Below are 15629 nucleotides of genomic sequence, written 5' to 3'. Positions count from 1 at the left end.
CTTAAAGTTTCAATAACACTGGTGTATTTATCCAGGTGGTGTTAGCTCGGGGAAATTTAACATTGAATTGAGGTATTCAGGTGTTGAGTGTTTGCAGCAGTTAGCTTGATGTATTTATCCAGGTGTAAACACCTGTGTAGGAGTACTAAATGGCCCCACTTACACCTGTTTTATGACGTGTGATCTGGATCTACATAGGTTATCTGAATAATGACATCTGATCCAGGTCCTTACATTTGCAGCAGGTATTAAAACGTATTGTCGTCGTTCTCTCAATTTGACAATTTGTTATTTCCTGCTTCCAGGTCATATTTTAATGTTATTTTCCTACTTCCTGTTATGAGTCCTACAAAGGCTCCTAACAGCCAGAAATGTGGGAGTACTGCTCATGTTCCCTTTCAAGACAACCACCACTGTTTGAAAATGTACATTTCTTTGATGTGCTTTGTTGCAGTGAATATTTATTATGATATCCTGTGAAATTTTACTTCCTGCTAAAGGTAAGTTCATTTCATTCTAAAATGTTGACACGTGCTGCCTTCACTTGCAGCTGGCTTGGTCGTATTTCCAACATTTTCATTTGAGACGTCCAATTAACAAGAACACTGATGCTGAGCGACTGACACCAAAGAAATAATTTAAAGGTAAGTTCAGCATCAACATACGTCAGTTTGTGAACTTGGACTTTTCACAAAGTGTCCAGCTGAGGTAGGTGGGGTACTCTAGCTAGGTTTAGCTAGATTTATTTAGGTTTATCTACATGTTACTAACTAGGAGCACTTGAACCTTATCTTTAGGTGCTAGAAGGACAAATAGCCAGAAGTGTAAAAGATAACTTTACAGAGGCAACAGACAGGATTCGTAAATAAATGAGTAAAGAGACCAAGCAACAATTATCAGATTTATCTGAAGAAAAAACAAATAGTAATGCAAATAATTATAGCAGAATGCACAGTACCAGTACAAACAGCTCATGATGATATCATTTACTGTGAGCTGTTTGTACTGATACTGTACATATTGGTATCATTTAATGTGAGTTGTTTGTACTGGTACTGTGCATTCTGCTATAATTATTTGCATTACTATTTGTTTTTTCTTCAGATAAATCTGATAATTGTTGCTCGGTCTCTTTACTCATTTATTTAGTAGAGTGTTCACACACCTTCTCATTCTACATATCCATAGAGGTATACTGGTGGCTTTACAGCCTACATTTTATTCATTATCTCTGATCCCCATGCTCAATTTGGTCGTTGCCACAGTGCGAGCAACACCACTGACGCTAGGTGGCGCCAAGCTAAAAAACCCAGAATCCTATCTGTTGCCTCTTTAAAATAAAAATAAAATAGAAGTTTTTGACTTAAGATAAAATAAAATAAAATAAAATAAAATAGAATAAAATGTAGAAAAGTTGCCTTTTTGGGGGCTAAAGGTGCTTGAAACTCAGAACTTTGCAAGTGCATCAGAACTGGTGAAAAATGTTGTATTTCGTGGGTCTCTTGTTCAGGTGTGACAAAATGACTCGATGCGCCTCCCACAGGTTTATCACAGCTGAGGCCGCGCCCTTTAAATATGACAGAGATGAACAATATTTGGTTCACATATGTCCAGATTTTTATATGAGCCTCTTGAAGACAAACACTGAACCCAACAGGAAGTCAGTCTTCTCTCTCCTCCATCATTTAGAAATCAGCTCTATCAAATCAGGTCTCCTACTCTGAGTTGTCTTCTTCATGTGTCCTGTCCACTGCTGAAGTGTTTGTGTGCCACAGTGAGAATCATGCGTGTCAAACAGATGGTGCTCTATAGTCACATGGATTAAAGAAACCTGAGATGCACCAATGATTTTCAGGCACACAGGTCTCATAGTTTCAGCCACCGCCCTCATGACCACACCTTATCTGACATGCAGATTGACTGATAAATCACGAGCTTCACCTTTGTGCTCAGTTTCCTTTGTATCAGGACATTCCAACAACACCCACATCACTGCTGATGATGGGTCAGTCAGCCTATTGATCTTGAATTCATAGAGCCCTTGTCAGGGCCGTGCCTGACCAATTTGGCACCCTAGGCAAGATATTTGCTGGCGCCCCCCCGACTCACGGTTCGGTTCAAACCTCGGTTTTCAAAAACTACTAAAGAAACATTTCAAAAACTTCCTGAAAAAATGTCTGGATTTTATTAATTATTAAACAAATGTTGCATTGCAATAAAGAACATGAACATTACTTAAGTTATATTAACTTACAGTTCACAATAAATTAAAAAAACTTGTTAATCTCTTAACAGTCTACATTCTCTAAATAATCTTATTTCTCCACTGGCAGTTTGTGTGTGGGAGGGAGATGCACTTGAGGCTGCATCACTTGGTGCTGAGGTGGATGAGGTGGCTGCAGTTACATTAGTAGGCCCAGGATTTGCAGAGGTGGGGGACAAATACTTCAGAAGTGCATCTAGAAAGAGGAGATGCATATATTTGACAAACTGGGCTTTTACAATATATTAATCAAATAGCTGTTGTGAAACCATCATGGCATAACGATAATAGCACCTATCATTACAGCCTGCCTTGATCTAATGACATTTTAAACACATCAAACAGCCAAAATATAAAAAATGCAAATGTAACATCACAAATCTGAAAATTGGAAAACATAAATATACAGTATATGAATATATGCCTGGCTGGTAAACAGTGAGTGGTTTGTGCATCAGCACACTAAACATTAAAAGAAAAGATAGGCCAATATATTAAATTATGTTGCTTATTCATTCCCCCAAACACTTTGAGTCTTTCTTTCCAACTTTCTCTAAGATGGGAGCAACATTAAAGTCCGTGTAAAGCAGCAAAAAATGTCTGTTATGTTTGTCACATCACAGAAATATGTGTCATTAATCACTGAGCCAAATTTGAAAGATTAAAAAAATCTCTAAGTATATAAAATTAGCTCAAAATCATGGAAGCACTTCTCTCTGCTGTGAAACGCTGGGGGCGTGTCCGGAGGGGATGTCTGCAGCCTCTTGTCTCGTGACTCCAGGCTGCAGCTATTCAGTCCACGCCCACTTGCGGGAGGGAAGCTGCCTCTGTGTACTGTACAAAGACGTAACCCCGCACCGGCAGCCAGCGGAACGGGAGGATGTAATCCAGGGAGGGAGAGTGTCGGTTTGGCTCCACTGACTGAAAATATTTTTTCCAGCGGATGTCTGAGTTACAACATGATTGAGCTAACTGGAGTAGTTTCATGTCGTATCCGACAACAGGAGGCTTTTAACAGATGACGTCCTGATGTTAGCTTTGCTGCTGCTGTTAGCTGTCCCTGTCAGCTGCAGCCACTGATGCTTTCTAGACATCGTGATTTCCCAAAACTGAATAAATACCACACATAGCAACACAAAACTGCTTTGCTAGCTCAATCATGTTGTAACTAAGATATCCGCTGGAAAAAATTTTTTTTTCACGGACCGTTTATTGAGTTATTACAGACATCGCTAACGGCTAATGGCTAACGGCTAACAGCTAATGGTTAGCCCAGCTAAACGTGCACACAGAAATAGTAACGTTTGTTCAGTCATTGTGTTTATAGACTTAACAAACATCAGATTAGTCTACACGGTGATATAGTGACGTGAAAAATGTGATATATATATATATGTATATAGTGAAACTGCTACTTTTCTATACTACTGCTTCTTCTTCTTCTTCTTCTTCTTCTTCTTCTTCTTCTCTCAATTTATTGGCGGATCGCAAACAACTTCCAGGTGCATACCGCCACCTACTGTACAAGAGTGTGTATTTATACTGCTACAGCCTCAGGGGGCGTGTTTGCAGCAGGGATAGCTCCGTTACGTAACGCGGCTATGATTTAAGACCTGCCCACTAAATCCAGAAAATTGAAACCTAGAAACACAACAGTTTGTGGAGCCTAGCTCCACAATTCCATTGTAAATGGTTGAAAGGCTTTTTTACACATTTTGAGGAATACTTTTATGACCTATTTAATGTGTTTAGAAGAAAATAGCAGAATTTGCTTTACACGGACTTTAACTGACATTAACTCTAGCTGAATGCTGAAAGTGTTCCTAAAACAAGTGGCTAATGAAGTCGCAGTAAGTTTATGTAGTAGTACTGTACGTTAGCCTAACCGCTAATCATTAGTGGCTAATGAGCTGACGTTAGCTCGCAAGTGCTTCAGTAACTGTAACTTACGTTGTGTTTCTACCATTTTAAATTAAGTGTTTCATCACATCACATCATTACCTCAGTCTCGTTCACATTTCTTCTCCTCTTTTCTTTGTTTTTGTACTGCGCCCAGAGGGCTTTAGCCTCTTCATGATGGCATTAGCATGGCAGGAGGCACTTGACTCAGTTTGTCACTCAGCAGCATCACATTACAGAAGACGGCAGGTAGTGGGGGGAGGGGGGCGCGGTTAGGGACTGTGACGAAATTGGTGCTGCCTGCCAGAGAGGAAGAAGGATGCCAAGCAGGCAGAAATTTAAATTAGAAATATTATTTCATTATTATTTAAAGACGTATGACTATATGTACTGTTGTTATTTTGTAGCATATTCTTGTCTATTTTTTTTAATAGAATGGGAAACAAAACAAAACAAAAAAAAACACCTCACTCCCTGGCGCCCTCTGGCATGCTGGCGCCTATAGCAGAGATATTGGATGAAGGAGATACCCCACTGTAGGCTTATCCAATGTTAAGAAAATGGTTACTCTTCCTGTCTCCTAAGTGGGCGTGGTTAGCTCTCCCTCCAATCAGAGCCTGTTCTCCCTCCCCCACCCACCCCACCACCACCGTGTTGAACAGAGGCTCTGTGGATGTCTGTGTATGCGGATCGAGAAGCAGGTGGAATGAAAATACATTCTTCCTATTATTGCAGCCTATTGCTGCACAAAGCTTGGGCATTTTTTATTTATTACTAGCGGTAAATAACTGTTTGTAAGCTAACTGTGATTTTACCGCCTGTTTATCAAGATCACAAGATCTCGCGAGAACTTGTTTTCTGAGACGGACAGGGCTCAAACAAAGTTAATTTTCTCTTGATCTGTGCGGATGAAAAATGCAGCTTTAGTATCAGAATGTTGGTAAGATGTGTGGCTTGTGGAAAACGAACCCAATATTTATTTTAGTGACTACAGGGCGAAAGAATTGACCATAAATTGAGATCACGTTCATTTTCCTCATTGACGACAATACATTCAGAGCTGCCGCAAGTCTCCTACGGAGGCATGGCGCTGACGTCACTGAATCAGGAAGTGAGCTGAGTGGGGTATCTCGCTTCATCCAGTATCTCTGCCTATAGAATTTGCCTAACCTGCCCACGGCCCTGACACAGTCCATCACCTACTTCCTGTGAAAGATCTGCGTTCATACAGTGCTGCTGAAAACCAAGGCTTTTGTTACACGCTAAAAACATGTGAACCCAGGTATGTGACTCCGCCCCCTCACAGCTGTACCCGAGCTCTACAGAGAAGTGACGCATAGGGCTGTGGAACCTTTGAGTACAGCAGGAAGAGTGGAGTTAACCTGTGACGCCTGGGCTTCAAGCTCAGAGGATTCATATGTGACTATAACAGGACATTATCTGACAGAGGACATGAGACGCTGTCTCACGTTCTCCAAACTAGAGCGGGACATTATCTGACAGAGGACAGGAGGCGCTGTCTCACGTTCTCCAAACTAGAGCGGGACATTATCTGACAGAGGACAGGAGGCGCTGTCTCATATTCTCCAAACTAGAGCGGGACATTATCTGACAGAGGACAGGAGACGCTGTCTCACATTCTCCAAACTAGAGCGGGACATTATCTGACAGAGGACAGGAGGCGCTGTCTCACGTTCTCCAAACTAGAGCGGGACATTATCTGACAGAGGACAGGAGACGCTGTCTCACGTTCTCCAAACTAGAGCGGGACATTATCTGACAGAGGACAGGAGACGCTGTCTCACGTTCTCCAAACTAGAGCGGGACATTATCTGACAGAGGACAGGAGACGCTGTCTCACGTTCTCCAGACTAGAGCGGGACATTATCTGACAGAGAACATGAGACGCTGTCTCACGTTCTCCAAACTAGAGCGGGACATTATCTGACAGAGGACAGGAGACGCTGTCTCACGTTCTCCAAACTAGAGCGGGACATTATCTGACAGAGGACAGGAGACGCTGTCTCACGTTCTCCAAACTAGAGCGGGACATTATCTGACAGAGGACAGGAGACGCTGTCTCACGTTCTCCAAACTAGAGCGGGACATTATCTGACAGAGAACATGAGACGCTGTCTCACGTTCTCCAAACTAGAGCGGGACATTATCTGACAGAGGACAGGAGGCGCTGTCTCACGTTCTCCAAACTAGAGCGGGACATTATCTGACAGAGGACAGGAGGCGCTGTCTCACGTTCTCCAAACTAGAGCGGGACATTATCTGACAGAGGACAGGAGACGCTGTCTCACGTTCTCCAAACTAGAGCGGGACATTATCTGACAGAGGACAGGAGACGCTGTCTCACGTTCTCCAGACTAGAGCGGGACATTATCTGACAGAGGACAGGAGACGCTGTCTCACGTTCTCCAAACTAGAGCGGGACATTATCTGACAGAGGACAGGAGGCGCTGTCTCACGTTCTCCAAACTAGAGCGGGACATTATCTGACAGAGGACAGGAGACGCTGTCTCACGTTCTCCAAACTAGAGCGGGACATTATCTGACAGAGGACATGAGACGCTGTCTCACGTTCTCCAAACTAGAGCGGGACATTATCTGACAGAGGACAGGAGGCGCTGTCTCACGTTCTCCAAACTAGAGCGGGACATTATCTGACAGAGGACAGGAGACGCTGTCTCACGTTCTCCAAACTAGAGCGGGACATTATCTGACAGAGGACATGAGACGCTGTCTCACGTTCTCCAAACTAGAGCGGGACATCATCTGACAGAGGACATGAGGCGCTGTCTCACGTTCTCCAGACTAGAGCGGGACATTATCTGACAGAGGACAGGAGGCGCTGTCTCAGGTAGAACTGGAAAAAGGAAAACAAAAAGTATTGAGATGCTGATAGGAGGGAGGAGATTCTATTTAAAGACAAGTCAATGAAATCATGTGAGTAGTGAAGGTTCGTCCCCTCAACTGACAGAAAACTCTTAACACTGAGTGCTCTTCATCTTCCTGCCTCACAGCATCGCAAAGGCTCTCTGGAGCAACCAACACAGGTAAGACTACTTTAAAATCCTGACCTTGACATTAGAAAGTATTTCTATTACTCTTTCAAAGTATAAACAACTGCAGCTATTGATCATTTTAGTAATCAAGGACAACTACTAATAAGAAATACTTTTGCTTTGATGAAGAGCAATAGTAAAGATACAAAAGAGAAGCTGAGACAGGTCTCTTAAATGAACACTTAATTGTTTTCCTTTGTAGAAATATCAACATTTATTTATTAAACTGCATAAAAAAATTGCCCCACCTCATATTTTGCTTTTTGGGGTATTGTGTTTGGTGAGGACAGTTTTACTGTACAGAAGTTTTCATTGGTTTTTGCTTGAAAGGATCCCAAATCTGTGCAATCCATTTGTTATCTATGCAACAGCACTTTATTTACTTGCACCAGCACTTTATGGTAAGCACTTTCCTTCTTTGCACACTAGCTCGACTGGTCTCTATACTCCGTCCTGTGTACTTGTATGTATATGTCTTGAATGATCCGTGTACTTGTATTGTGTATGTTCTGTTTATTTTCTTTTTGTCTTCTTTTTTCTTTTTTATCCTATTTTTTCTGATGTAATATCAACCTGCTGGCATATTTACGTGTATATGTTCATTAATATGCACTGTCCCTTTTTAAATAAATAAACTGAAATTGAAATTGAAATTGAAACCTTGGACACTCTCTGTGGTTGTCTCTGGCCTGTCTCTTCTCTTCCTCCTCCTGAATATTTTCTCTCTCCTCCATCATTTAGAAATCAGCTCTATCAAATCAGGTCTCCTACTCTGAGTTGTCTTCTTCATGTGTCCTGTCCACTGCTGAAGTGTGTTGTGCCACAGTGAGAATCATATAGTCACATGGATTAAAGACACCTGAGATGCACCAATAATTTTCAGGCACACAGGTCTCATAGTTTCAGCCACCGCCCTCATGACCACACCTTATCTGACATGCAGATTGACTGATAAATCACGAGCTTCACCTTTGTGCTCAGTTTCCTTTGTATCAGGACATTCCAACAACACCCACATCACTGCTGACGATGGGTCAGTCAGCCTGTTGATCTTGAATTCATAGAGCCCTTGTTATGAAGCAGCATTATGTTTGATACCAAATGGACAGAATCTTGAGGAGACTGGCTGCACTGGAACACTATGAGCCTTAAACCCTGTTTGCTTTACATTTGAACTGTGATCTTCATTTAATGACGTAAAACATGCAGTGAGAGCAGAATTATCCTTTAACATCTCTGCAGTTGTTTCCAGCCTGTTGTTGATTTGACTGTAATTTTGCAATCATTTGTTGGTGTAGGAGATGAATGAAAACAATATTAATATTATTTTTCATCCAGGCACCAACACCTCTTTCAACCCAACTTTGTGAAGCCATCTCCACTAGGACCACCATGGCAAAAGGGTAAGTAACATTAACACAATTAGCCATTCACATTTTTTTTATGTTGCTCTGATACTGGGTACCACACAACAGACAGAAACCCTCTATCAAAACTCAAACATCAAGTTAAGAGCAATCCCAAAAATCTTAACCTGATAAAGAGGCAGAGCTCAAGGAAGGCAAATAAAAGAGGCAAACTTTAGCAAGAGGCAAGAGGAGTCAGAGTGCATACCAATAACACAGGAGGGAGGCAGAATCTCCCAAGGCTGGACAGGTGAGAAGCGTTATAATGCGTCTGGTTTGGTATTCTTGGAACCTGCACAATGAAAACAGGGCCCACTTTGCTTGTCAGTTTCTCTGTCTCTTCCAATCCAATCCAATCCATTTTATTTATAAAGCACAATTTAAATAAACACAAAGGTTTCCAAAGTGCTGTACAGTAAAATAAGCACAATAAAACATAATAAAAAGACAAAATACTACATAAAATCAACAACCTACGTGGTGTCAAAAGCCAAAGAAAAGAGGTGTGTTTTAAGAAGAGTTTTAAACTTAGACAGTGAGGAGGCCTGTCTAATGTGCAGCGGCAGTTCATTCCACAGTTTTGGAGCTGCAACCGAAAACGCTCGGTCCCCTCTGAGCTTCAGCCTAGTTTTGGGAACCCTCAGGAGCAGCTGGTCAGCTGACCTGAGAGAGCGGCTGGGAGTGTAGGGGTACAGAAGCTCAGAGAGGTACGCTGGGGCAAGACCATTCAAGGCTTTAAAAGCAAATATAAGAATTTTAAAATGAATCCTAAAATGGATGGGTAGCCAGTGGAGTGAAGCTAAAATCGGTGAAATGTGCTCAAACTTTCTTGTGCCAGTTAAAAGACGTGCAGCTGCGTTCTGTACCAGTTGAAGGCGTGCGATGGAGGACCCACTGACCCCCATATAAAGTGCATTGCAGTAATCTAGCCGAGTGGTCACAAAGGCGTGGATTACCGTTTCAAAGTGCTGTCTCTGGAGAAAAGGTTTTACTTTTGCCAGCTGCCTTAACTGGAAGAAGCTTGTTTTCACCACAGCTTTAATTTGGCTGTCAAACTTGAGATCTGCGTCCACTTTTACCCCCAGATCATTAACAATATATTTGGTGTACTGTGCCAAGGAACCCAGATCGACTGGGGGGGTCACAGAGGTGCCACCAGAGACCATCACTTCAGTCTTCTTTTCATTAAAATGTAAAAAGTTTAGAGCCATCCAGGCCTTGACCTCATCTAAACAATTTAACAGCGGCTTAAGGGAGAATGAATCAGCCTTTTTAAGGGGGACATAGATCTGGCTGTCATCAGCATAACAGTGGAATAGAATGCCGTGCTTCCTGAGAATAGAACCAAGTGGGAGAAGATACAAAGAAAATAAAAGAGGGCCCAGCACTGGCAACAGAGAGAACCTCTTGTTATCTGTCCAGATGATAAACAGTTACTTTGCTCCCTCTGACAAAGGCCTCCACTCCTCCAGTGCCACCTTGACTGCTAACAGCTTTCAGTGAAGCTCCTTCCTGGATCTAGGACATGAGCACCATCTTGACCATGACAGGTTCCACCTTAATGGTGCCACCATGAAACCCAGGAAACAGACCTTAGGGATGTGAAATCCATACTTTCCAGCTCTCACAAAGAATTTGTTCTCCAGGAGTATTCTGCCTCTGATCTGACCTTAACTGTCTGAACATGCATAAGTGATTTCAAGTTGCCAGAATTCCCTATGTCTCTCTTAATTATGCTAGTGCATGATTAGGCAATTCACTTAAACATAGCTGGCCACACAAAATAGGTTCACAATGTGTAAGAGCGAAAAACCTGTCGGCTGTTTACAGGAAAACTTACTTACAGCCCCTCCCACTGGCGACCTTCAACGTGAACCCATCAATATTACATACAGTGATTTTACTCATACATAGCATCATCAATAGGTAACTAAACAAGAATACCAACTCTTGGACGATTATCAGAGAGTACAGGATTCTTAACTATAAATGTTTGTCTACGTGACTGTAATGATGACAAAAACCATACTGTGGAATCGATATGATCGGTGATATTACAATGAAATCACAAGTAAAGCAAGTAGATTTAGGGGGAAAGCTTGTTGTTCCCCAGGAAATAGTTTGTACCAGGCAGAGGCCTGACTTAGTGTTGTGGTCAGTGAGTCAACGGATAGTTTATTTCATTGAGCTGACAGTTCCTTGGGAAGACTCAGTGGAAGAAGCCTATGAAAGAAAAAAGCTTAGATATGCAGACTTAGGAGCAGAAGCTGAGCAGCGAGGATGGAAGACTAGGATTTGTCCAGTGGAAGTGGGGTGTAGGGGATTCATAGCAAGATCAACTGTCTCGCTCCTGGGGGAACTCGGAGTGCGGGGACAGAGTTTGAGGAAGACAGTGAAGGAAATGTCAGATGAAGCAATTAAATGCAGCCAGTTTATCTGTTACAGAAGAAATAATGTCAGCTGGGGGCCAGCAGGGGGAACTACTAAGCAGGGCACATAACTCCTTAAGATCAGGTGGAGAGATCCACTTCCTGTCAGGAGAAATCCAGGAAGAGGAAGTATTTAAGTGTGGGAGTGGCCTATTGGAATCCATTTTGTTTGAGACCATGCTGCAAGGTGAGTGTGTTTGCTGATCCTGTGACTTTATCTATCTCCTTTAACGTTAGCTTATATTGTAGTTATGCTATGTAGCGTGTGAAATAGAGTATGGTGAATGTGCTAGGAAAGCTAGTATCAGCATTGCTTCTGCCTGGAGCTCGCATGTACGGAGCCTGGGTTTGTTGAAGGTGGCAGTGCTGTTTGGGCTGAGAAGGCCATGTGTAAGTAAGGTAAAGGAGGTTGTTGGGTTGGTGCGGGGAGCAGTGAGACCTGGCATTAGGGGAGTGTCTCTGGGACACCAGAGATCACTGTCTAGCCTCCTGGAGGTGTCGTGGGACCAACTAGACCAAACACTGGTGAAAGGAGGTTCCCACCTGATGACCCCAAAGACATGCTAGTTATCACTGCTCACGGGTCTGTATAGTTAAGCCTTGCCATATTAGCTTGTCATAGGGCTTAGGAGGTTATTCACTGAGTGCCGATCCTTTCTCTAGAGCACAAACTTCTTGTGTTTATTTGAATGAATGAAATTACAACTATAGATGAGAACATATATGAATAAGCTAAAATAAACAGTAAGTTAACAAAACATATGTAATGTAATGCAATACTGTGATGTGATATGGAGTCATGAGTAGATGTAATGTAGTAGTGTAATGTGTACAAGCAGAATATTAAAGCTCATAAAATTATCCTGTCTGCCTGTGATGCTGCAATTGGGTTAAAACCACACCCATTACACTTTTCAGTTGGTTTCCAATGTTTAAATTTGGATTTTCATGTTTAAAGCTTTCATTTTAATATTTCTTGATGCATTATCTTTGTCCCTTTAAATTGCCTGTGTTTTTCAAAATCATGTGACCTGATTCGAGAGGCATTACAACACTAGTGCACTTTTAACAAATGGCTGCAACATTTTGTTCAAATCAGTAATTAGAAATTGTGGTATAGTTTTCCTATATTTGATTTAGTGTTGCTTTTGACAAGAACTAGAAACTAAGACACTGTAGATGTACATGGAGAGAGGTGTAAAATCTGTACATAAAATTTAAATATGTAAATTATCAACTTTTTCTTTACAGGAAATATGACGACATCATCAGAGAGAGCAATAAAATCCCTTCAAAAGATCCTTCTCTCTACCAGCTGAAATCAAAGAAAGAGAGTATTGGCACTCTGACAAAAATGACTCTTGGTGAGAAAGATCCAAACAAGAAAAACAAAACCATCTTGCTTGTGGGTGAAACAGGAGCAGGAAAATCTACTCTGATCAATGCTTTGGTCAACTACGCCATGGGAGTGGAGTGGGAGGACGATGTCTGGTTTCAGATCGTAGAGGACGAGAGGAAAAGTCAGTCACAAAGTCAGACATCAGATGTGATCGTGTACGAGATCTTTGGTTTTGAAGATAAAACTCTGCCCTACTCTCTGACCATCATCGACACTCCTGGATTTGGGAGCACTACTGGGATTGAACATGATGTCATCATCAGTCAAAGATTATTTGACTTATTCCGCTCAGACGATGGCGTCCATGAGATCAATGCAGTGGGTCTGGTGATGAAAGCCAGTAAAATCGACTGAGTGATCGACTGAGGTACATCTTTGATTCAGTCATGTCTCTGTTTGGAAAAAACATGGAGGAGAAGATTGTCGTCCTCATCACACACTCAGATGGTCTGACTCCTGAAAATGTTCTACGAGCTCTAAAAGACGCAAAAATCAAATGTGCCAAAGATGAAGAGAATCAGCTTCTTCATTTTATGTTCAATAACCGCCAGAGCACAGAGAGAACAAGAAGAAATAAGTTTGCTTTAAAGAGTGTGTGGGATGTGACAATGGAAGGAATGAGTCAGTTCACTGATTTCCTGAAAAACACTGAACCTCAAAACCCAGAGAAAACCATCGAAGTGTTGAGGGCACAAATCAGACTGACAGCCTGCATCCAAAACCTGCAGGAGAGGATCAAGCTGACTGAACTAAAACAGACAGAAATCCAACAGACTCAGGAAGCTCTGAAGAATGAGGAGTTCACTGTGGAAGTTGATGAGCCTTACAAAGAAAAAGAACCTATCTATGGTGGGATGTGGGGGTTGTTCTTTCAAGGAGCTGTCTGCTGCACTGTCTGCGAGGAGAACTGTCACTATCCTGGATGCACAATGGCCTGGAAACCAGGACACTGTGAGGTCATAAAAGGTGGCCGCTGCACTTCATGTACCGGGAAGTGTCCTGTATCAGATCATGTCAAAGAAAACTGGATTTATGTGACCAAGACAAAGAGAGTTAAAAAGACTCTACATGTGAATGAGACAGGCAGTGAGGAGAAGTCAAGTCTTTTGGAAGATCTAAAAAAGAAAAGTGAAGAACTTCAGAGAGAAACTGACCAGTTCCTGGAAGAGTCCTTCAATCATGTCGTCAAACTGGAGCAGAATGCCCTGAAAGTGAATGCAGTGTCCACTCATGTCGACTTGGACCTCCTGATTGAGAAGATGAAGGAGAAAGGAGACACAGAGAAGGTCCAGAAACTGAAAGAGATTAAAAGACGGATGGATGAAGATGAAGGAACCAGATCAGTGAGGCGCTACATGTCTGCAGCTGGTAAAGTATTGACAGAAGTGATGAAGTAGTTGATCAGAATCACTGTGAGTAGACAGCTGTGTAGAAAACAAAGTCTACACTGTTGATAAATTGTGTTTAATTCTGTATCTATAAAAATCGATGTATAGACTCATCCTGCAGTTATCACTCTCAATCATCACTTATGACCTTCTCTCAGTGTGTGGTGGATTTATCTGCAGAGACTCCCTGGAGTTGTTATTTTCTTCTTATTGTCTGTGTTGAGGACATTTGAGTGTCCCCACAGTGCTCAGGTGAGGTGGTTAGCTACCAGGTGTCAGACTGTGAGCAGCAGACATCCAAGAGACACAATGACAGCGAAGACAAACGGCCAACAAATAATAACCTTCCATCCTGCAGAGTAAACCTTAAAGTGTAAAGTTGATGTAATAACTTCATCAGAAAATGAAAATGTAATCAGCTTTTAAATGTAACTGTGTCCTTCATGGAAACAGCGCCCTCTGTGGTTTATAATGTTTCTGTTTGTTCTTGTAGTTTCATGTTTAATGACCAACAGTCACTTCACTGTACACATTACTGACCAGTCTGAACTACAGCTCTGGTTTGAAATGGAGTGAGGACGCCCCCTGCTGGTTAATGCTGAGTACAACAGCTCCCTCCCTCCTCTATATCCTCCTGAGACCTCAGCTTTTGTTTGGTATGCATTTTCAATTTCTCTGAGCTATTTGGGAATGTAGGACCTGATCACTGTTAAACACTACACATTGTCTTTGAACAGTCAGTAGATGTGTCCTCACACGGGGACGATGGGTTTATCTTTAATAGTCACAAGTGTGTCATAAATTATAAAACTGTTTCAATTATTTCAACACCTGAACGTTGTTGTGCAAAAAACTAAACTGAACAAAAAGTCCAAATGTCCTCAAACAAAACAGTATTTTAGTCCAAATGTCCTCAAACAAAACAATATTTTAGTCCAAATGTCCTCAAACGAGCACTTCATAATTAACAGCATTTACTTTGTTAATGTTGCTGAAATTGGTCAAATTTGTTGCCATATCAAACTACAGACGTTATTTAACATAAATAATGAATGTGATCAGGTTTGTACCTCGTCCACTGTTGTGTCGGGATCACAGGTTGTGACAACAGGTCCAAGTTAAGCAGAATGAAGTATGAGGTGCAGGAAACCCAAAATATGAGGTCCTCATAAGGACGCAGGGTCTCAGGAGGATATCACAAACTAAGGTCACATGGTGTTGGACAGAAATACTTTTATTTATCTGTAGATTCTTTGTGTTGGTTTATTGTTTCTAATCTTTTTCTCATGTGATTCTTTTAATTGATTCTGATGTCACTCTGATGTACTTTTATTTTATTCATACCCCGCTGTCTTCATGTGTGTTCATGCTTGTAACGACTAGTTAAAACATGTCACATGACGCGGGACACGTGGAAACATTTTGTTCCATTTATTTTGTCCTTTATGTTGTTAACAAGCCATATTGTCAGTGATGTCATATATTGTGTTGTTTTCTGTGAATCCTGAATAAAATCTGTGCTGATGAAGTCAGTTTGTTCAGAGCGTCTTCACTGGACCATCAGCAGGTTTTTGGCTCTGTTGAAGTTTCTGCTGAACTTTGTTTGTCTTTGTTACTGAAACAGTTTGAGTTCATTGTGAGCAGCAGCTCTGACACAGATTCACTGGACAAACACACACCACCATTAAAACTGATGCTTCATTCAAGTGTCATGAAGACTGTTGGTGATGGTTTCTGTAGTGACCACTAGAGGGAGCCAACACTGCATCAC

The 15629-nt window shown here is 41.8% G+C and overlaps 1 pseudogene across 1 annotated transcript; it reads left to right on the top strand.

The window, feature by feature from the left end:
• The first annotated feature begins 7185 nt into the window (after positions 1 to 7185).
• Positions 7186 to 15390, top strand: LOC117269851 (uncharacterized; annotated as a pseudogene). Its single transcript, XR_013488101.1, has 3 exons — positions 7186 to 7227; positions 8575 to 8639; positions 12323 to 15390. The product of XR_013488101.1 is annotated as an uncharacterized LOC117269851 (transcript).
• Positions 15391 to 15629: the final 239 nt, after the last annotated feature.

Source organism: Epinephelus lanceolatus, chromosome 19 (genome assembly GCF_041903045.1).
Source record: "Epinephelus lanceolatus isolate andai-2023 chromosome 19, ASM4190304v1, whole genome shotgun sequence".
Lineage (NCBI taxonomy): Eukaryota > Metazoa > Chordata > Actinopteri > Perciformes > Serranidae > Epinephelus > Epinephelus lanceolatus.
The sequence above is the reverse complement of the archived record's forward strand: the minus strand, read 5'-3'. Positions and strand labels throughout refer to the sequence as shown.